Genomic DNA, 24,848 nt, shown 5'->3' on the forward strand with positions numbered 1-24,848 from the left:
GAGCTGACAGAAAATGGGTGGGAAAGTTGAAGGTCCACGGAAGCTTGGAAGGGGTAAGGTCTACTTTACATGGTCTTTCTGCAGGCTCCTGACAAGTTTTCATTTACCCTCCCCACTCTGTTTATTGTCACAGTTTTATTGGATGGTTTTACATTGCTAGTGGTTTAATGTGTTATGCCCACTACACCTTTGGCTAGTCAGATGCCTGTCTGGGACTGATGGTTAGGGCGAGCATTAAGGCAAGGGTATGACAGTTCAGTGCTCACAGTTCATCTGGGCTTATTTTTTTGGTGAAATGTTAAGGGAGTTTTTTGCTGTGATAATGATATAGGTATGTGATGTATCCAATAAGGCTGTAGCCTTTCCCAATCAAACTTAATAGGCTTCTAAGTATTTGCTGGGAATTGGTTGTTCATGTCTACGTTTCTCAGCAGCAAAGAGAGAGAGAGTTTATGGTAGTTTAAGACTGAAAATTGGGGCCAATTCCAGAAGCATTTCTTCAAAACATAGGACTTTTAATATATATGCTGGCTGTGTTAAATACTTGATAGCATCACGCAATGTTTCCTGTTTCTTATTGCACCAGATTACAAGATCCTAACGGAGCGTCGCAGATCATATCCATTCTTTCAACTAGAGACCACAGGGTGGCATCAATGCTCTTTATAATTAACATAGTGAATAATAGATCACAATTCACAGATAAAATGTCAGTGTGCGGCTTTCCATCAAATTTCAGCTTTTTAATTGTTTACAGCTAACATTGTGGAGAGAAATAAAACTTGTATACAGCATCTAGTAAAAAATGTACATAATTCTTCTTTCTGTAAAGAAGGAGGAGGTGTGGAAAACACTACTTATGTTTGGCTGTCTGGTCTTTATATAAAACACAGCAGAAGGCAGAGCTGCAGTCAGGGTAACATTTCAAATTAACTTAGAAGCCGCTATCGCACACAAGAATAGCTGCGTCCTTTATAAATGCCGTCTGCTCTTGGCTTGTTGCGGGATTCTAGAGCAAGCATAATTCCTATTTATTGTACAGAATAAAATTTTTTACAAAGTATAAAATGTAAGTTTAAAAAATAATTTAAAATGCCAATGAAGTGTTGAGTATTTCCAGCTATGTGCTGAATTTTGTGGAAAGTGCAAACGTCTTTGTCTTTATAAATAGGCGTCTTATAGCCTGATATTTTCAGAATGTTGGCTGTATAGCAATTAGATAAAATGTAAGGTACACTGATTAGGAGTGGAGATTGCTACACATTGCTATGACAAATAAAATGTTATTTTGAGTTCCACGTCAATTAAATGAAAGCTGAACTCCAGGCAAAACATCTAAATACACAGAAGTAATATGTATATAAGAGCCAAAGGATTTGTACCTCTGTCCATCTAGTCCTGAGATTTAAACAGCCCTACTACACAGGACATTCAAGTGGATAACAACACTTTCACATTTTGCAATCAAGCAATAGACTGCTGACACCACCCAGTTTGCCGATTTGGACAGTGATGGAGCAGTAGTAAATGGATTAGCTCATCCCTCTACTCACTCTGCTCTCTACTGATGTTGACTTGTTTCTTTTCAGCATATTTGCGTGCAGCTCACCTGATCACCCTTCCCTCACCCAGTCTGAGAGCTGCTGTGTTGAGAATTGCAAGAGGCTGAAATCAAATCAAGTTCAGGTACTTGCACTAGTTACAATAAAAAGAAAAAAATAAATAACTATACAGTCATGAAAACAGAGATGATTTATTTTGTATGTCTTGTATATCTGTTCAAGGTTCAGCTGTAATAAAATGCAGTAAACTTTTACAAAGCACACATTATGCATATTATAGTATGAAAGGGGCCTAAGACTTGTGAGGGTGCCGCAGAAGACATGGGAGTGTAGACTTTTGAAGATAGCTCTACTTGAATTACAGTTATCCATTAAAGCGTAACTGTAGTCAAAATCAAAAAATACATGTATGATGTAGTCTGTTAGTAACTTAAAAGTATATTTGAAGCCGCAATTTTTATTTCGATTTTGGATTCAGTCAGAAGGGTTGGAACTGCTTTCAGTTTGTGGGTTAGGGTGTACACCATCTGAATACAAGAGCCAGCAGTGCACATTCCTCCATCCATGCAGGCTGAAGGAGAGAACACATTGGAAGTTTTATACTCATCTCTTGTTATGGTGACAACACTAACATTTTGGATTTTTTTCTCACTTTCTATCCTGTTGGCAATGGTCAACAGGACAAATAGGGTGAATCTACTTAAAGGGTACACAGATAGCAAAAAATATTTGACAGTGGTTCTAATACTTCCCCACTCTAAAACTTAAAAAAAGACTTTGGCTTTATATACACTTTAAAATGTTTTTCTGAATCCCCTTAACAAAGATTCAGTATCTGCTGATCCTGCCATTAGAAAATCACTGCTGTATATCCTGGGCTCCACTGTCCCTCATGTAGGTCTGGGACAAGCATGGCATTTAGGGATGTTCAGATACAAAGTACCGTACTCGGTACAAGTACAAGTACAAATACAAGTACATGTACAGATACTTTTCCAGCTCCAAGCTGTCATTTGTAAGGAGCACACGGAGCTCCTAGGATTTGTACATCTCTGTTTTAATGTATTATTTTTTTAAATAAATATATATAAGGGATTCACTGATACCATTTTTTCAAGTACAAGTACTGATACTTATCCAAGTACTCACAGATACAAGCACTGATACATTTTTGTTTATTGTCATATGACAGTTTTCCTAAAACAATACAGACTAATGATTTCAGGACAGTGGTGGAGCGCCAGGGCCAGGTCCCAGCTGCAACCGCTGCAGCCCTGGTAGTTCTCGTGAAAATGCCAAGTATCGGCACTGGTATCTGAACTGGTATCTGAACATCCCTAATGGCAATTGTCTCTGGCTGCATTGGAGGGAGATCCGCAGACTGAATGTTTGGCTGATCTCCCCTCTGGTTGCCGAACCCAGAAACGATGAGGATTTCATTACTTCCAGTTTCAGGCTGTCATTTGCCTGGCTTCTGTGGCCAGGGAAGAAGCATAATCTGTGCTTCATTAGCTTCTGTGGGGTAACAGTCCCTAGGGAGTGTTAGCCCCCTATGTGATAGCAATAAAGTAAGATGTAAAAAAAGTTTAAATTCTAAAGTAACATAAAAAACACAATTTTTTTAAAGCCCTCCACCCCATGTATGTGCACATACAAATGCAAACACATGTCAGAATGCGAGAACGTCTATTACACCATACATGGTACATATTGCTGTGAACAAGAGCAATCATTCTAGGGCCACCACTTACTGTTAAAGTGGACCTTTATGCCCTTTGACTAAAAATTACATCAGCATATAGCTCTGCTTGCTGATATGAAATCATCTTACATTCATTAGCTAAACAAACTTATTTTTATTTTACTTACAATTTCTTTCTGCTTCTGGTCCACTTTGGCACAAATTATGTAATGTGCCCAAGTGTTGCATACTGGGAAGGTTACATGAGCAAGTCATGGCTGGGAAATCTCATTTGTAATCTCATGAGATTTCAGAGAAAGGCATTTTCCTTCCCTGAGATGATGTGCATGGTCATATGCCTTAGTCACATGTTCCAGAGTTCCAGGAAGTAAAGGGAGATCTAGCAAACCTGCCCTTAGTTAACCAGTTGACATCCAGGGTGTTAAGCCCCCTTCCCATCCAGGCCATTTTTCAGTACTTTGACTGACATTTATTCCGTCATGCAACGCTGTACTGAAATTAATTTTATACCCTTTTTTGGGGGACACATAGAGCTTTCTTTTGGTGGCATTTAATCACCACTGGGGTTTTTATTTTTTAATATATTAAGGAAAAACTACAGATTTAAAAAAATCGGGCCGCAGATGGGCGGATCCCGGAATTAAAGGTGAGGGGTCAGGAGGGGGGAGATGGTGGCACTCGCGATTGGGAGGGCGGGCGCTTTGAAATTCACGCCATACAACCGATCGGCGGCTATAGAGCCGCTGATTGGTTGTATGTGAAACAGCCGTTAACGGCTGTAGTAACGAGCGGGTCTTTCCTGCCCGTGCGCGCACTAGGGGGCGCACGAGCAGGAAAAAAATGCTGTCTGGAGACGGCAACCCGCTGATGCGAGTCTGCCGTCCATCCGTTTTTTCTTAACGGGCGGACGGCAAGAGGTTAAAATGACCACTGTGAGAAGAATAGTGAAGAAAAGAAAAATAAGGTATGCAATTATCTAGAAGTATGTGTTTGTAGATTGTCATTACTAAACATTTTTTAAGATGCCTTTGTTGTTATTTTGAAGATATGGGTTAAGGTCCTCTTTAACACTACACCGAAGAGCGGTAAAGGCTTTTTAAGAGTCGCCTATGGGCAGTTTTGGGCACCATCGTTTTTTGCTATTTAACAGGAGCGCACAGTTTTGAGGGTTTACATGTGTGTTATCATTTTACCCGTTGCAACCCCATCTTTTATATTTTACAGAAAAATTGGGTATTTTATTCTTTTTGTGTGCACTAAAGTTTATTTTAGTGTATCCTTTTCCTAAAAAAAATTTGATAAACATTTGCGCAAATATCTTCCAACATAAAAAACTGTAACTAGCATTTTTGTTTTCTGCAGGGCCTCTGTATTCAGAACATATATAATTATTTGGGGTTTTAAGCCATTTTCAACCCAAAAATATGCTTTTTTTAGCATGTGTGAATGAAAATGTAAAAAAAATGCCATGGTTGCAAAGTGGTTAAGGTTGGAGGGTTCGCCTATGTTCCATGGAGCCTAGTTAATACATAATTACCCCCTAACATTTATTTTCCAGGTTGTACATCATCTTCATTCTTTTTCCTATAATAGGCTGCAGTAGCTGTCACTCAGTAAGCTTGTACTAATCATTGAGCATCTCAGACTGATTGTAGAGGAGGTTTAACCACTGTCTGGAAAGCCATTGTTATGCAATGCCTAATGTCTTTAACCAGCAGGTGTGATGCAGCTATTATTTTCTTTTTGCAGTAATCAAATGAAATATCTAATTTTCTGCTATGGGTGACACAGAATGATGTATTCGCCTGCAGTCATGCTCATCACTTCCTCAGTGGGCACAATTATCTTACAAATTAAATCCAAAATGCCTAATTCACAGCAGCCTGAGCAATGCAATTTATTGTTTGATATTTGCAAGATAACAATGCAATACCTAAAACAAATCAGGCATTTTGAAAAATCGTTTTAAGTTGACTTAGCAAACTCTTGACTTAGCAAAGTCCTGCAAACTCGGCGGTAAATAATTTGTAGTTTCCATAGCAACCAGAATGAAAAATACCACTTTCTCAGTAGATGACCTGGAACACAAAGCTAAACATAGTACTGAAATCTGTTGAAATAACGATAAAGGGGGCCTGCTAATGCTTATACACACTGTATACACACTTAAATAGGATATATATGTATATATATATATAGCAACTAGACTACAAACTACTATCAGTTAGCGGTTTGATATGAGCGTTTTCTAAGCAGCAAGGAACAGAGTTCCAAAGAGGCAGAATTTCAGCTACACCGGTCATCAAACACTGCTGAATGATTTAATGGGGTTGATTTACTAACCTTATAAACACACCACGAACATGTATAGGTTAGTAAATCACCCCCAATGTGTCAAGGGGAACTGATCAAAAATAATGACTGCAAATGCTAGTCATGGACAAACTACAACAGCAAGAAAGAACAGTAGTTACAATTTGATGCTTGTCAACAGGCACAGAGAAACATTTAAAGTGGACCTATACTAAGAAGTGAAGATTTACTACCAAATACGGAATATTGAGAAGGAATAATTGTGGCTAAGCAGTATGTTGGCTGGCTGGCTTTTGTTCCCACCTCTCCAAGCTCGCTCCCTTGATGGACTACGATCTCAATACAAATTAGTAAACTAAAAGTGAGATTGTAGATAGAGATTGAACTCCATCACAGGAGTGAGCTTGGAGTGGTGACTACTTTACAACACACGCAGGGACCATGGGGAACAAATGTAGCCACCATCCAGAAGCAAGGACAGTGTCAGCACCAATTCAGAGAGGATTTGAGGATCCACAGCCCAGTGATACACAAATAAACTACATTTTTGTTAATAGTTAAGTTACTTGAATGCATTTTTAAGATTAAACTCCCTCGTTTAGTGTCACTTTAAGCAAAACAAATGGCAAATGCACTCATCAACTTATCACCAGCTTTAAAGCAAAGTGCACATGTAAGGGCTTTAAACAATAGCAGCAAAACGTTTTGCAGCACACTCACCAGCCAGCATGGAAAAAAACTTGTCTAACAGCTAAGGTTAAAAACAGAGGTTATAGATACACGTCTTCTGCAGAATGTGTGAAAGCCGCACTGCCTCGTCAAGGCACCTCTATGTAGTGCGTTTCTAACTCTAGCCTATATGAGTCTCCATCTTGGAGCACATGTAGCAAAAGATAAAATTGGGTGCAGGTTTGTCAGGAGGTAGCCCAACCCCCTTAAAGGCACAGGGACACACAAGGGACCCCGCACATCACAACGGCAGCTGAGACCCCCAATGCGTCACTGCACCAAATCAGCCAAGCAAAACAAATGGCAAACGCAGTCATCAACTTATCACCAGCTTTAAAGCAAGGTGCACATGGAAGGGCTTTAAACAATAGCAGCAAAATGTTTCTCAGCACACTCACCAGCCAGCATGCTATTCAAATTTTGACAGTAATTTGGCATCTGCATTGATTAATGAAATTGGCCTGTACGAGCCTGGGAGAGTAGGATCTTTATCCTTTTTGGGCAGCAACCTGATATAGGCCTCTGAGCCCGTCTGTAAATAATCTCCTTTTTGCCACATATTATTAAAGACCTTATGTAAGGTAGGGGAGACTTCCTCTTGAAGCAGTTTACAAAATTAATTGGAGTATCCATCCGGGCCCGGAAATTTACCGTTAGGAGAGGCTTTAAGAGCTTTCTGAATCTCCTCCATGGTGATTTCCTCGTTTAGATAAGAGAGATCTTCACTAGATAGTTTTGGCAGTGTTACTGACCTCAAGAAATGTTCACCTAATTCCATGTTCGCCAGAGTGGTCAAATATAATTTGCTATAAAAATGCTCAAAAATCTGGTTAATGCCTTACGGATCAGATGTGATGATCCCACCCTCCGAACACAGGGCTGGTATGTGTGATCTAGGTAAACGTTGTCTGGCCAGGTTAGCCATCAGTTTACCTGATTTATTTCCAAATTTATGGAATGTCAATTGTGCACGAGAGTGGTAGTAAAGGTTTTTGTTGGGTGTTCCACCATTCAAAGTCTAGCTTTGCCTTAAGCCATGAGTCCCTATGATCTGCTGAATCTTGGAGTGCATATTTCAGCTGGGCTTGACGAAGGGGAAGTACTGGCTTTGAGAAACTGAACTCTGGCTTTCCTCTTTTTAGCAGCAACATACGCCATGATCTTCCCTCTCAAGACCGCCTTGGCTGTTTCCCAGTATAAATTAGGCGTACCCACATGAGCACCATTAAAGGACTCGTAGTCTTGCCATGCTTCAGTCAGCATTGATTTAAATGCATTATCCGAGTATAAATGGGATGGGAAACGTCATATGTAGAAGTCGCCTCTTGGAAGGGAAGATAGCATCTGCACCATGATCGGCGCATGGTCTGAAATGGCTATGGGGTATAGGGTTGTGTCAGTGACTAGAGAGTCGCCAAGAAGTAGTCCAGCCTGGCAAAGGAACCGTGGACAGAAGAAAAGTGCGTGTACTCACGTTCCAGGGGATTCCGGACCCTCCAGACATCCACAAAGTTGACAGTAGTGGACATATCGAGAAAAGGAGTAGATGAGGGGGTTCCCGTCCCAGAGTTGGGTCTAGGTTTGCCTGACCTATCCTCATTCAAGACCATGACCGAGTTGAAGTCGCCCCCCATGAGCTTGTGGGGGTTGTCATCTTGTAGAATCCATGAAGTGGTCTCCTGGAAATAAGTAACTGTTGGGGAGTTTGGAAAATATACGTTATAAAGCGAAAGCAATTTGTTATGTACCTGAATTTTAACCAATAGCCTCCTCCCCTCCAGGTCTGCATCAGTATGTACTATTTTATAGGTGAAGGATTTACTCAACAGTATTGCTACCCCTGCCCTTCTACCTACGGCTGGTGAGCTGATAACCTTGCCCACCCACATTCTGTTAGCATCATCCCTAGATAGGTGGGTCTCCTGCAAGAACACAATGTCTGGTTTCATCTTTTTCAGATGTCGAAGGACCATCATGCGCTTGGATGGGGATCTCAGGCCATTAGTGTTCCAGGAGATCACTCTCATGTTATGTTGTTCAACAGAAGGGATAAATCACAGTCGAACTTAACCATTATCAATATTGTGATTAACGACATGAAGACAGATATTGTAATTCTTACTAGGATGCTCGTAGTGGCTATAATCTACCAATAATATTGGGTCAGATGAACAATGAAAAATAGGAGTTAAACATTCGCATGAGTTATACTTTACAATAGAGACACTTGCTATGGATAAACACTGTGTAACTTGGGCCCATGCTCGACGCATGTCGGCTGTGGCTCTTCGGTCAACATGACCATAACTTTGAGCCGAACATAAAACAAACAGTACAAAAGAGTTGAAACCAGAGAAAAAAAACAAAAATAGTAGAACTTTAGTAATCATTTTGAGACTTCACTTTTTTCCCTCTATAGCTCTACAGAGTGAGTGTTTGCTTTGGCTATGCCAGGGGCTTAAACCGATGTGATGAGCATTTGTGCCTCAAACTTGTCTCAGTCACAGTCTTGATAAGGAAATTGTGTTGGGGGGCCAAAACCTGAGTTTGTTTGAATTGTATCAAGCACCCTCGTGTGTAACAGCAAATAATGACAACATAACCATCATAGAGTCTCTTGATGTCGGTTTTGCCTTCTCTTTTCCTAGGGGTTAGAGGATATCCTTCCCCTGCAGGTGTTATGCTAGGGGCGAAGATATTTTGGAGTATATTACATCCCGGGCCGAGAGTTGCGAGCGTGTAGGTAAGTACGCTGCTGAAAAGTCATGTTCCGCCCTCCGTTGGTATCTTCATAGTAATAGAAGTCTGACGTACCTGACAGAATCCCGGTTGCTGCTTTCCCGGTTCAAGGGGAATCGGTAGGTGTCATTGGCAGGCGCACCGCTGTCTTTCTGGCTGGGGTTGTGGTACGGTACGGAAGAGGAGACCGACCCGCCGCCATGGGATCTGCATGTGACGTCATCTGCTCCATGAATTTGAATGCGGCCTCCGGGTCCTGGAACGAATGAGGTGATCCATCTTCCGTCTGGAATCGAAGAATCGCTGGATAAGCCAAGGTAAATCTGACTTTTTTGGTACAAAAGAGAGCAGACTTTATTGAACATTTTGCGTTTTCTTGTAACCTCCGCAGAATAGTCCACGAAGATTAGGAGGCGATGACCGTCCAGGTATAGTTTTTTTTTTTGGCGCGAAAGGCCTGCATAACCGCCAATCGATCAGTGTAGTCCAAATATCGTGCTATCACCGGGCGCGGACCCTTCCTGTCTGTGTTGGGGGGCCCCACTCGGTGAGCACGTTCCACCTTGCACCCTGGGTCCAGTCCGAGGAGATCCGGTATGTTGATAGCACAGATAGATGCCAGCAGCGATGGTCGATAGGACTCTGGAAGGCCTACGATCCGTATGTTGTTCCGTCGCGAGCGGTTTTCCAGGTCGTCGACTTTGTCTAGAAGCTGTTGGACCTGCTTGTTGGTGGACTGCAGACGTATCACCGACGAGTCCGCTCCTTCCTCCAGGGACGCGATGCGGGATTCCGCCTCTGTAATCCTGTTAGCATGTTGCAGTAGATCTTGGCGTAGGGATTGTATTCCCTTGTGAACCACTTTGGTTACGGCATCCTGGATGGTGGGGCGAAGTAATTTGGCTACTTCTGCCGCATTTATACTGTGGTCAGACAGTGCAGGCATGTCTTCCTCCGAGGAGGAGGCGCTGGCATCCTGACGCTCAGGGGTGGCTGCCATCTTGTGTTGGTTCTATGGCCGCTTACCCCGGACTGGAGTGCCTTTTCCCCGCGGTCCTGTGCGCCGTTTAGCGAGGAATTTGTCCATGTTCCTGGTATGATAGAAGGCAATGCAGGTAGTCGGTTGACTATTTCGGGTTGTGGTGTGCTGTGGCACTATTTTATATAAAGATTAGCCTTGGCCGCGCGGGAGCTCTGCACTCTGTGTCCGCTACATCAGGCGCCGGGACCGGAAGTCCTATGCTATTCAAATTGGTACAATATTTAAGCATGACTGCACCTCTAAAACAGCTTTGCTCCTCTGAAATATCCAGGCGAATCAAGTAAGAATGCAGCTATGACTCCACAGTTTTTTCTTACTCATATTGTCCTTTGAGAAGAGTACTGGGATCATCAAGAATAATTTCCAGTTCATATTTCCATCTATTTTCTGATCTTTTTTTGTTGTTGGCATACATAAGGCTGTCTGCATATAAAGTTATTTCAGAGAATGCTATGAAGGCATCAAATGCACTCTTAAGCTAGTTCACCATAGATTAGCAGGGATGAGCAAGGGGTACAAAGGATGCCTTCTTACACATATTATTGGAAACCAATACATTATAACAGACACTTCACATAAGCCATGTACTGTTTAGAAATAATGGTTTTATGGCTTTAAGTACTAAATCAAACAGGTATAAGAAGCAACATAACAGCTCATTTTTATATTGAGCATATTCTTTAAAGAAAAACAATACTTAAAATGGATTTTCTATCCTGGGTTCAATAGAGTAGAATTCTCCACTAGAACTTCATACCTCTGCAATGCCTTCTCAGGAACTGTTATTCGAAGCTTTACCATTATAGAATGTAGATCTTCGTGAATGTAGATCCTTCTGACAGAGTCTAAGACGACAGTAAAAGCTTATTTTAAATAAACCCATTGGTGCTTTAGAACTATTTCTTAATAGGGCTCAATCACTTTGTAATAAAATTGTTATTTTTTAAATGTACTAAAACTACTTAGAAAAACAGTTGTGGAAGCAGAATAATTACACAGACACCTTGTATACTGTTGTGTTGTGGTCTTCAGTGCTTTGGTAATGATGCTTACCATGTAATGCCTTGAGGCCTCAGATGGTGTAATAGTCAGCACAACAATGTTCACTGGCAAGTTGATGGATGTGACATAGAAATCTCATACTTCATACCACACATTTTTCACTCTACACTATAGATTATTAATTACAAATGCACTAAAATATCACTAAGATGCACCGAAGAACATATTGCTGCAAGGATACATAATTACACTAATGATTACAAATCAGTAATGATAAATTGGCAAAACACCTTAGGTTTTGATCGGAAAGCATAATACATTTTACATACCATCCTTTAAAAATATTTAACAAAGATCTAAACCCAAACACTAAAATCCCATAAAATATTTAACATGTTAATGTAATTTTAAAGATGTTTTCAGTAATTTGAAAAATTTAGTTTTTATTAAAAAAGAAAAAAACCTGGTGATGCTATCATGAAGGTCCGTGTTCAGCAACCTCATGTTCTGAGGTGACAAATGTGTCTCAACTGTGTTCCTACAGTTTAACCTTGTCTCATGTTCCCCTAGTGATAAGTTCAAACATCTTGGAGATTGCATGTGGCTATGCAAACGCACATTGTACAGGTATGTCCTACTGTTGTCACTATCAGTAAGCAGGTCTAGAGCAAGTTCAAAACTGAAGCAAGTGCATGTAGACAGACAATGGCTAAAAAAGACTGGAGAGGATCAGCAGTTCCAAGATGCCAAAAAGCATTAAAAAAAAGATATATATATATATATATATAATAAGATATAATATAACAGTATTTTATGACACTTGACAAATGTTTATGATACACATTTTTTTTAGCAAATGAAATGTCATCAAGTAAGGTTTAGCTCTACCTTAACCTGGGACCTGCATTTGATAATGAACCAATTTTGAACAAGACTACCATTTCAATAATAATAGCTGACATTTACACTGGGTTTATGATTTTACTCACTGGCGGAACTACCAGGGTTGCAGTGGTCGCAATTGCAACCGGGCCCACAGCAGTAGAAGTGAGACATGTACGGGCGGCTGTGTGGTGGGAATGGAGAAGCTGTACATGTGACCTTTCACCTGTCAATCAGAATGTGCTGAAGGCACTGCCAGACAGCACATTCTGATGTGTGGGAGAGAACTCTCTCCACTTAGACCTGGCTGCCGAGACACAGAAGAAGGTGCTGCATGAGAGTAGGGTAAGTCCAGTGAACGCTGGACCGGGAAGGGGGTGGCGCACATTATTTTATTAGGTAGGGATGCACCAGTTCAAATTCTGGGGCTGTCCCAGACACTTCCTTCCCTGCCACCTCCCCCTTTTTTTTTCTTCCTTCTCTCTTCTTCCTACTCCCTTCCCCCCTTTCATTCCACTTCCTCCAACACACCCCAACCCCTCCTTACTATACTCCGAGCACCCCACCTTTATTCCTCTTCCTTCCACACCATCTCCACACACCATATCTGCACTTACTATATTATAATGTCCCTTCTACCCTTTTTGACCGAAGTATTGCCAAACCACCACACATTCCTGAGTTTCACTTTTACCTAACTGAGAATCCACAACAGAAGCTTCCACTCTTGCCTATAATCTCAAAATACTGATTACTATGCATAATTCATGGACTAAGCAAACAACCTGTGCATAACCTGCAGATGGTCACAGTTACAAAGCATTTATAAAATAAGGGACATAAAGTATATTTTTTTCCCACATTTATACAGGGCCGACATGTAAAGTGATGCTATACAGAACAAGCCCCATGAGGCATTGCAAGGCTCTGACAGCCACAGACATAACTACCAGAGGCAGATGCATGTTGGGATTTGTAGTTTTGGAACAGCTGGAGTGCCAAGGTTCGCCACCACTGCCCTAGTGTGTAAGAGGGTACTGTGAGGCAGCCACTATCATCCCAATGAGTAAAACTACAGCTTGAGTGGAAAGTGGAGCAGGGAGTGAGGTGGCGATCATTAAATATATATCCTGCAGAAGACTGACTTGACTTGACTTCTGCACTGGGCTCCCAGCAGGCATTTCGGGGAAGTCTGTGTTTGACTGGAAACTGAGCTCTCCCAAGATTTAGGCAGCCTAACCTGCTGGGTCATTTTGGTCCACTGCATGTGTAAGCGTGTGTATGAGTCCCTATGATCTTGTTTTTAAGGGTACCTGTACCCCTGTATGCTGCGGTCTCTGAGAAAAGTGTCCAAATGCTTTTTGAATGATTCTACTCTCTCAGCTGATACCACTGCTTGTGGCAGCGAGTTCCAGACCCTAACCGCTCTGAGAAGAAGCCCCTACGCCCTTTGTGCTTAGTTCTTTTTTCCAGCAATTTTAGGTGCTGGCCTCTAGTCTTTGTTAAGGAATTTAGGAGTTTATTGTAAAAAGTTTATTGCTGATGTTACCATCACCATTGAACATCTTGTACATCAAAATCATGTCCCCCCCTTAAAGGAGAACTATGAGGTGAGTGCTTTTCACTCACCTTATAGTTCTAGCGACCTGTGACAATGAGACTGTCACAGGTCGGCTCAGTAGATCCTGAGGTGAGCGAACACATACCGGCGTTCGCTCACCTCTCGATCCTGTCACGGCTCTCTGCTGTGAGAGGGGAGGGGCTGGATTCCCCCCTCCCCGCTCCGATCTGCCAGCGCTGACTGGCGGAACAGACGGGGGCGGGTACAGCTGGCTCAACCTCTAGATAGGCAGAGCCAGCTGTCAGTCACGCAGCTGGGTGGATCCCGGCACAATTGTCGGGATCCGCTTCAGCTGCAGCGTCTCAGTATACTGCAAGCAGCTGCTCGCGGTATACTGAGCCTAGGGTGACGGGAGGACGCTAGTTTGTGTCCTCCCGTTACCCTAAGGAGAACTATGGGGAAAAGCCTTAACCCCATAGTTCTCCTTTTAATTTCCTCACTTCCAGCGTGAACATGTTTAAATTTAGTAACCTTGTCTCATAGCTTTGGTCCTCCAATCCCCTTAATTAGTTTAGTTGCCCTTCTCAGGACTCTTTCCAGCTCAAGGAAATCTTTTCTGTGGATCAGCAACCAAAACTGGACCGCATACTCAAGATGAATCCGAACCAGTAATCTATAAATTGGCAAAATTATAGATTTGTCTCTACAGTGCATTCCCTTTTTAATACATGACAGTACTCTGCCTGCTTTGTTTGCAGCAGCTTGGCATTGCATGCTACTGTTCAATTTGAGGTCTAGTGGTCCCTTTAAATTATTGCCAGACAATGTTGCCATCAACTCCTTGCAAGGTGCGGCCTGCGGGTGGTGCTAGTCCTGCCCAAGAAAGAGCAGGATTTGACAGCAGCTATAGTGGTCCACCTATAGAGCTTGTATTGGGGGTCCATACCTCATACACCCCTGTATCACACCAACCTCTAAACCTTTTAAGCCTTGAAACCAGTGGAGAATTACTTTGCCCTATCCTATAGTGACAGTTTCTCTGAATGGTGAACTTGCATGCTGCTTGCTCGACACCAGATCTGAGGTCACTACAATGGACTATGTCTTTTATAAGCCCGCCCTTCCCAGAAACCCTGTCAGCCCCCCAGTAAATCCAGGCCCTGTACACATTTTATTAAACAACACAGGGCAAAAGGAATGTATTTCTTTACCCCAGGTCTTTGCTGGCTTTATCTAAAACCAGGTGTTTAAGAAATCGTATAGGGACTTATCTTTCACTAAATACTTTTCCTGCCAACCTGGTTTCGCAGACACCCTGCTACAAGTGCCAGAAAATGTGTTACCACTGCCTGCCCTGATGTCAAGGCCACATGTGACTTCTTACAGACCTCAACTTTAAAAGATCCTCCCTCTGCAGTTATCAGAACAATTCTCTCTCCCCATGTAGGAGATGATGCCAAAACAATTAACACAGTTACAGCAGTTAATCGGGAAACATATGTTCGTGTTTGCCAAGGAACCTGAGGACTACATATGCACTTCTGCCATAGATCCTTCTGTTTACATGGGCAAGACTGCCATTTTTCAGGGAAGATGCTGGAATGCTCCTCCAAATACCTTTTAAGAAGTCAAAGATCAACTACAGAGTATGCTACAAAAGGAAATTGTCTGGGAAAGTCATAGTCCCTGAGCGGCATCCCAAGTTCTCATCTGGAAAAAGCATGGTAACTTAATCTTCTGTGTGGCTTACCATATAACTGAATACCTGTACACATCATGATGCCTACCCCTTATTTAGGGTAGAGGAGTTCCTCATGGACTTGAGGCAGTCCTGTTATTTTTCCACATTAGATCTAGCTAGTGGGTACTGGCAAGTCCATATCAAGGAAAGGGACCATGAAAACACTGCTTTCATTAGCACTCTGGGGTTGTATAAGTTTCATTCAAAGCTCTTTTTCAGAGACTGATGAAGCAGCGGTTTCAAGATTTACATTTTTACTTAGTTTCCATTTACTCAGATGACATCATTATATTCTCAACAGTTAAACCTTTTCACAATGTACAGTATGTGGGACATAAAAGAAGGAATGATCCATGGACAAGAGAACAATCACAGGAGTCACAATGCAAAAGTGACCAAAAAGAGAAACATGTTTTTACAGAGGACAATGCTTCCACATGTCATACAGAATACAATATCTTTAATATGCCTTTATGCAGAATAATTTGGCAGATCTAGATTTCATGGTGCTGAAATACCATACATATTGTGGGTGATATGACCTAGACCCTTCATACTACCATTTATTTAAAAAATCATCTGAACGGGACAACATTTTCATCCAAAGAGGATATTTTATTTGCTACAGATGATTGGCTTGCAGGGAAGATCTCTCAATTTTATCAGGATTACGTTAAAGAAGGTAGAAGATTGGAATAATAACTGTGTTGAACTCAGGGAGGAGCATCTTAAAATAGTATCTGTCCAAAACCTTTATTTTGTTGTCTTATTTGTAAAGCCAGGGGCATACCCCCTAAATACAGCATTCTGATGAGGTTAGCCTGAGCTCTCCAAGACAAATTGATTCACCTTGTGAATCAGAGATTTAAAGTGCCGCAAACTGCAGCAAACACGCCTGTACTAGGATGACTCTCATTCAGAAAAATTGATCTGATCATTACTAGTGGAAGCCCTATCCTCTGTACCGTTGTACCCCTAGCAATAATCCCAATTCCAAATGCCATTTTTTAGCTCAGACTGAAAAAGTAAACTTTGGTTACACCTTTGGCAAGAGATTTTTTTGGACAGGGGAGTGAGACTGATACAGTGACAAGGAATACCTTTATTTAGGTGGAAATTGGGCTTTTGCTCCCTTTTTACCTGTCAAAAGCAAGGCTAGTAATATAGTGAAAAGTAGTGTGAATTGTCAATCCTACTGATTCCATCTTTCCTAGTGAGGGAGACATTTTTATACAAGACCTACAATGAAGGTGATGAGAAGTGGCTTGTTTACACATAAAATCGTGCACACACTTACATGTCTTGGTAAAAAATAGCTATAGTGAGTAATGCTACAAGTATTTATGCAAATGTTATCTGTACTGGAAATACACACATACGTTTCCTGAAAAGATATACATTCACTACAAACACTGAAACACACCTCAAAGAACATATAAAAAACAAACACCTTTTTTGTACCTACCTAAGTCCGCTGTCATGTGTCCCTCGCTGATATTGCTCTCAGGATAGATCAGATATCCAGTACTGCAGTCTGTGCCTATGCCAACCGGTCCCCTCATTGGAAAATCAAAATCAAACTACTGCAGTCTTCTGGGCCTAGGAAGACTTCCAGGCTGAAAAAAACAGAACAAAAGGAAGTGTCCATTTCATAGACTAAAAACACAACTTGCACAGCTCACCTCTGTCATGCATACTTGTAATCCACATTCGGTACACGGATAACCCTCTTATGGAGTATTCGTCTCAAAAACTGCAAGACCCACAGATGGTGTTCTCCTCCCCAAAAACATCTAATTTAATTTCACCTGCATCTGTACAAAAAACAACCACTGATGTATTTCTGCCATACTTGGCGTCAGTCATAGCCATTTGAGTCCATAGCCATGAAAGTTTCCCGTTCATCCAGGCAATGACTTGAAGACCCAAAGAAGGGTCCTCCCATTCTGCAGTGAGGAAGAGAAAAGACTTGGGATCCGAGGCATCACTTGACTATGGATTTAAGTATGTTTATGGGCCTTTTAGATTAAGGTTTTTTTAATGTATGACGGAATTAAATAGGAGTGCGTTGGGGCATTGATGGCCAATGATCAACTTTAAAATGTAAGACCGGAATATTTTAAAATATTTTTTTAACAATACTTTACACTAATCAATGGGCCTTCCCTTATACAATATTGCTATGCAGTCAGCATTCTTAAAGTGGTTTTAAAGTTGCAGCATAACTATCCTGTTATAACATCAGCACTGTAATAGGAATACATACTAGAGTTGTTTTTGATAATGCAATCAAAGCTTACTTGAAAAAAATCCCTGAGTGAGTGCTCATTCTGTCTGCTCATCACTTTCATGAACTTCTCAGTGTGCTTTGCATCTCTTTACCTGCTGCTTGATGTGATGCAATCTCATTTTCTCAAGACTACATAGTCCATCATGCATTGCTTCCAGCATGCAATGATAATGTTACATTGTTCAGACGTTGATTTGTAGTTCAGAAGGCAGACTCTGTGTCTTGTGACACAAGAAAGTGAATATTTACAGGACTGAGTGAAATTTTATCAGTGCATTGTGGAAGTACATATGTACAAATACATATTTTTATTTAGTTTTTGACCATACATACCCTTTCATATATTAGGCATGAAATATGCATTGGAGCAGAAACCCTGCAGTAATATCAGCATATCTCCATCTGTAACTCTACCCATACAATTTATTAACAATAAAATACCCCCCTGCCTAGTGAATGTTACCACCTAGAACTCCTGCAGCAACTCCTCTTTCTAGGCTACTGTAGAAGGGTGTGGCAATGTCACAATGTAATTTGGCAACATTGTCCTAAAGAACACTCAGCTAGAGGGGCTAAGAGGTTCCAGGACGTTAAAACTTTTCCAGGGAAGAATCTGGCTTTTAACTTCCTTCCAGGTTTTCCAGACTATAATGGGATGGAATCTCTATTCCTCGGGCCAGGTGTTGCCTATGACCAGAATAGGTGTATCAGGTGGCTGATAGTAGCCTTGTTAGGAGTCTGGACCAGAGCTCAGGGGAGTTGTGTGTGTGTGTGTGTGTGTGTGTGTGTGTGTGTGTGTGTGTGTGTGTGTGTGTAGGGGAATGTGTGTGTGTGTGTGTGTACAGGAGGCACACGGACACAAGCAGATTTGGGTGCGTGCTGGAAGCACATGGAACAGCCAGGGGAGGCTGGTAGAGGTCAGGAAGGTCAGTGATCCTGGGACCTTTTGGACACACTACTGAGAGAGCAGTGTGAGTGCTCACAAGGGGGTGGCAGTGTGAGTATCACCCAGAGTTGTGCTTGGAGCTGAGGAAAGCTACTGAGCAAAACAGAGCACAGTATATGCTGACGAAAAGTTGATTTTTTTGAGAATGTTGGCTCTTTTGTGAACAAAAGACTGTAATTTATGTTGCTGCTGGAAGTTGTCTTGTGTAACAGGGGAAGTCTACTCTGTTGATGGAAAGAGACTTTTTGTGTTTGCCCTTAATAAAAACGCATTTTACTTGCATTTCCTGACTACAGTCAAGTGTCCTTCTTACACCACATATGCATATTTGAAACAGTAAACAGACCCCAGGGGTCATATTACTTGATTTTAGAAGGTAACATTATAGTACAACCTTTTTCAGAGATATATCCTACAATGAACATAGAGTAATTGTTCACTATGTATCAAGCTCAGTGATGTTACCTGTTAGTTATACAGAGTATATTAATTCATATGTCACAACTTTTTTCTGTTGGCACCAGTAAATTGCAATTAATTTAAAGTTGGATAAGCAAAATCAAACAGAGGAATTTTGTTCTAACTGTTGCCCGGGTGTTAAGTAACATATGCAAGAGAAGTCAACCATGACAGGCTTTGTCTCCTAAAATTGTTATGCACTGTTATAAACATAAACCTTCCCACATTAATATAGTAGACGGTTTTACTGTTTAATTGCTTAGCGGCACCAGGGAAATAAATTCTATATACAAATAAGACGTGTCTTTGCAATTATCTGGAATATCATACTAAAAATGCAGAATTTACACTTCAGACTTAATTGAATATAGTTTTAGCAATTCTTATGTGATTTAGGTGAAAAGTCTGATATATGGAACTTACAAGAAAAGCAACATTTCAGCACATTATTGTAGCTTTTACAGACGAAAGCTATTTGGCTTGTGCAATAAAAATAAAAAGTGTCCTATTTGGGGGGAGAGGCAAAGACACAGGGGAGCAATTTAATGTCATTTTTTCCCTATTAATGTTAGTTCCTGTGCCAGTATAGATTCAGGTCACCTGTACTTAATTGTCTAATTATTAATCATTATTAGGAAGATGTACAAATTACTACTACTATCAGCAAGAGTTTGGAACAACAACATACGGTAGCTGCGCAATGGCCAAAAAGGTGTGGGTCTTGGTGGTTAAGAGGCCTGGGCTTCATGTCCTGAGAACTGGGCATGTACTTAAAAAAAAAATAGCCATTATGTTGTACCAGGAAACCATCTGCGATATCCACAGGAAAATTAATTCATACAATATTTTTACAGCACCCTCACTGGCATTAGATATTCAGCAAACTGCTAACCCCTGCAGCCTTATAAAAGATTCACAGGCAATACGCTGGCTGCTAGACTAGTGACCGGAGCAAGCTATAACTATGAAATAATGTTCCAGGGCAACAATTCTTTGTCTGGGTTTTTTAAATACAATATAGTTTGCAAATTTCTTGTAAGGCTAGAGGGATGAGTAGTTTGCTGACCAGTACCAGTAAGTGCATTCTATATAAAAATAGAATGAATACAGGCATGTGTATGGACTGACATTTTCAAGTCTCCCACATTACAGGGCACCCCTCTCACTTATTAACAATTTTTTATTTACTCACCAGAGTCATCTGTAATATGACCTTCCACTGCATCTTTTCTGGAAGTGGAAACCACTGACCCTGCAGTCTGGGCCTAAAGCTGAGTGGTTTTGCTGCTGCTTCTTGTCATGATGTCATCACACTGCTGCCGTCTTTTTGAGCCTAAGGGGCCATGGCATTGGACAATCAATGGGACGTTTCCATGTCATGAAGGCAGCAAGATAGGCACCCAAAGAAGGAGCCTCCCTCTCTGTAGTCCAGAATAGAAGACTAGATATGGTGGGTCACATGACCACAAATTCAGATAGGAAATGTGGGCTTTTAGGTTTATTTTGTTTTTTAAACCCATTAATTAGTTATGCGAGTGGGAGATAAAGGGTAGTGGCAGGGATGGGGTTCTTTGTGAATGTCTTGTGGTTTCATGTCTTATGGTTTCATTTTCATATAATATGCTCTCTCCCTATTATGCCCTCTCCCTATGTGTTTGGTATGTGCAGGCCCGGATTCCCCACAAGGCCACCGAGGCCCAGTCTCGGGGGGGGGGAGGGGAGGGTTGCGCAGAGGGGCGACAGCAGTGTCCTTGTGGGGAAGTTCCGGGCACCGGGCGGTAAGTTGCCCTCTCTACATTTAGTCCTGCTTTGCACAAGCGGGACTAAATGTAGAGTGAGGGAAGCCGATTGTTCGTTTACATGTGGTCTCGGCGATGTCGACGAGATCACATGTAAAAAGTCTGCAGCCTCCCCCCCTCCCCCCTGCACTTACCTTTCTCCGTGCTGGCTTCATCCTCCGGAGTCTCTCACAGCACTTCCCAACAAAATGCTAGACCCACGTGCAGCAGGAGAAATTGTAAAGGTTTCACTGTCTGACTTTGAAACTGGAAGGCAAATCAAGCAGAAGATGTGGTTTTTGAAAAAATTGGATCTACTGGGAAATGTTTCTTACACGGTGAATCAACGAACTTCATTGGGCACTCTCAGGCAAGTGCTCAAGTCCTAAATGGGCAAAATGTAATTTGCAAAACAATACCTAACAAAACAAGTAGGGATGCACCGATACTGATACTAGTATCGGTGTCCGTGCTGATACAGAGTATTTGGGCGAATACTTGTACTTGCCCAAATGCTCCAATACTTACCCCTGATACTGGAGCTTCGGAGCTTCTGATCAGAGGGAGATTTACTCTGACCTACAGTGCCGCAAAGGAACATGGAGACGGCTTCCCGGCCAATCAGGAAGCCAGGTGGCGGTAATGACCCGCCACCCGGCTTCCTGATTTGCCAGGAAGCCGGCTCCATGCTCCCGGAAGTAACGGTATCGGCGAGTACAGAAAGATAAATATTGGTATTCGTACGCAATAGCGAAAAAACAGTATCGATGCATCCTTAAAACAAGTGGAGAAGAGATTTATTGTGTGCCAACTAATTAGCTTAAACAGTGGATATTAAGTTGGAAGGACTGTATCAGTATCTGCACTGACGGGGCCACTGCCATGAAAGGTAGTGCCAAGGGTTTCATCAGTAGGGTCAGATCATGTGTGAAACACTGTTTCCTTTACAGGGAGACACTAGTTTCATAGACACTGCCAAAAGAAAAGGTCAGATGTACAGTACTATAAAGAGCAGTGCACATTGTTAATTTTATCAAGGCACTGTCTGTTTCTGATTCTCTGTGCAGTAATAGAGCAGTACATCACAACTTGTACTACAAGCAATGGACATATGCATTGACCTCTGCCACAGCACAGAAGCCCACTCTGGACACAGTGCATTAATCGCACAGTCCTGTGCGATTAACGCACTGTACCTTGCAATCGCACCTACCGTACATTCTGGTGCAGATGTGGGTTGAGTTGCCATTCATTTGAATGTCACCCCAAATGCACATCCCGCCCACAGTTTGATTGTACTTTCCAGTGAGGTGTGACCTGGGTTGTGACTTAATGACCAATGGACAAATGTGGGTCCTGAGGTTAAACATGTTGAGAACCACTGATAGTGCATTCAAATAAGTATGAGTTGCACCTTGTAGACCAATCATCACCTTGCAAACATGACATTCATCCTCAAAGCCTGTCTAATGACTGACAAAATACCGAATGGTATGCTACAGCTACAAGATGCAGCTAACTTTGTATCTTAACAAGCTATAACCCCCAATATAAATTGGTGTAAATATCAAATATTTTGTGTTTCTGAAAAAAAAACAATCACAGTTAATTTTGACACACAACTTTAATTGTATTGAAAACGGCTGGAGATTTACAGATTTCTAAAATAATTCTGCTACTCAATTCACTCTCTAAGTATGCAGAGGAAGTATTTTCTATTACCAGCATCATTATAAAACTCGGGGAGACGTGTTCTAAGTCAACAATAATTATATTTTTCCATTTTATTTTAAGCACAGTTCATCTCAACAATCCCAAGTGCATCATTACTTTACAGTGGAAATTCAAGGTAAAGTTGCTATATAAAAAGTAAAGAGACAAACCAGTGAGTCAGAAATAGGTATACAGAAAAGAAGAGCTGGATTTTATACAACACTGCATATAACATCATTGGAGTCAATGGTGTAAAACAGTTGTGACATTGGGCCATTTATAGTCCTTCATGAAAAATTGAGAGCTTTACCCCTTGTATGGCACTTGTCAGAGGTACGGGGAAATTGCAGAGGAGGGAGGCAGTACTTGATGGGTACACCGGTTAACGCTTGTAGTGTGGTAGGTATAAGTACGGGGGGAACGGGGTGGTGGCGTAGGTGTGCGGCTTCCGTTCTGTCTGGACCGGGGTGTCCAACACGTGTGCTGTAGGGAAACAAAAATTGGAGACGGAAGCGCCACTACCTAGCGCAATAAATGTCGTAGAGTGGGGTGTAAGCGTATGTGTTGTACTCACCTGAGGATGGGTGAGTATTCGCTTGTATTCGTCGGGTTGCAGTGAAGCGGATGGGGTGGAGTGGTGGTGGTAGTGGTCCCTCTTTTTCAGGGTGGCGTGGCGTTTAAACCAAGTAGGCAGATGGGGATACAAACGAGAGGGGGTGAGGTATGCAATGGTGGGTGAAGAAGGGGTGGGCTTCTGTAACTCACCGTGGGGATAGTGGAGGGCGGCTCTCAGCGATGACGGTGCGGCCCGTGTGGTGCCGCGGCGGTGGGCCATGGGGTGGTCCTCAGGAGTGCTTGCACAGGTGTCCTCTAATGGCAGGTGCTGTGGACCGGTAGAGCGACGTGTTGTCCTGGATGAGGGAGCTAGAGAGCGGTTGGAGGTGGCGGACTGTGAGTACTCTTATTTGTGAAAATGCCTCAATACTAAATGCCGATACCAGCACTTTACATTTTTTAAGTAAACTAAACATGGTGCTGTAAACAGGCGCTGCACTTCACAGGAAGGCTGCCGAGGTCCCCAGCAAGGTCATGGCAGCCTTACTCTGAATCGCGGCACCTGTTTACAGCGCTGGCGTCAAATATCCTCCTCCTTCTTGTGGAACCCTGCCACCCGCACTCGCCCGCAAGACCAACCAGGACCCTTGTAGAGACCCCTCACAGTCCACCAGAGACCCTGCACAGCCCACTATAGACCTTGCACAGCCCACCTGAGACTTCACACAGCCCACTATAGAGGCTGCACAGCCCATATAGACACTGCCAAGCCAACCTGAGACCCCACACAGTCTACCATAGACCCTGCACAGCCCACTATAGACCCCACACAGCCCGTCTGAGACCCCACACAGCCTCCGGAGACCCTGCACAGCCAACTGAGAACATGCACAGTCCACGAAAACCTCACACAGCCTCCTAAGACTCTGCACAGCCCCCTGAGATGCCACACAACCACCTGGAAGCCCAAACAGTTTCCTGAGACCCCGTTCAGTCTCCTGAGACCCCACACAGCCACCTAAGACCACACACTGCCCTCCTGAGACCCTGCACAGCCCTCCTAAGACCCCACACAGCCCTCCTGAGACCCCCACAGTCTCCTGAGATCACGTATAGCCACCTAAGTCCCTGCACAACCTTCCTGAGACCCTGCACAATAATATGAGATCCTCTGCTGGAAATGTCAGGCCGGCACCCCGGAGCAGCACAGATTATGTTTCTTCATATTATTCTGCATTGATGTATAATACATTGCTGGGATTTGTAGTCCTCTATAGCCAGTTGCCATTAGACTTGTGCGCCGTCAAAAAATTAGTTCTGTTTCGTTTCGTTCCATTTAGGAATATCCGTTATTTAGTTTTTCGTAATTCGTGTCTGAAACTCAATTCGGATTCGTACGAAATACGAATTTCCGTTAGTTTCGGCACATTTTCGTAACTGTACGAACATTCGTTTTGATGAAGTTAAAAAGCAAAAATACCTGTTGTTAATATTGGAGTCGATGTGGTAGTTGTTGTTTTTTTTATCCAATGCAACTGTCAGCAGCAGAAGAGAAAACCTCTGATTGGTCAACCAAACGAAATACGAATTCCGTTAACTGATTCCGGATCCGAATTTTGTATTAAAAAAAAAAACCCATCAACTCCGGTATATTAACAAATGTACTTTTTCTTTTTAACTTCAATATAACGAATGTTCCGTCAACGGAATTTCGTATTTCCTGCCTGTGTATTGTAATGCAACCCTCAGCAGCAGCGGATCCGTATTTCGGATTAAAAAAAAAATCTTGTCATGTTGTTCAACCTCATTTACAGGGGTAATATTAGTTCCTGTT

This window comes from Nanorana parkeri, unplaced genomic scaffold (genome assembly GCF_000935625.1).
Source record: "Nanorana parkeri isolate BGI_ZX_2015 unplaced genomic scaffold, ASM93562v1 scaffold271, whole genome shotgun sequence".
Taxonomy (NCBI): domain Eukaryota; kingdom Metazoa; phylum Chordata; class Amphibia; order Anura; family Dicroglossidae; genus Nanorana; species Nanorana parkeri.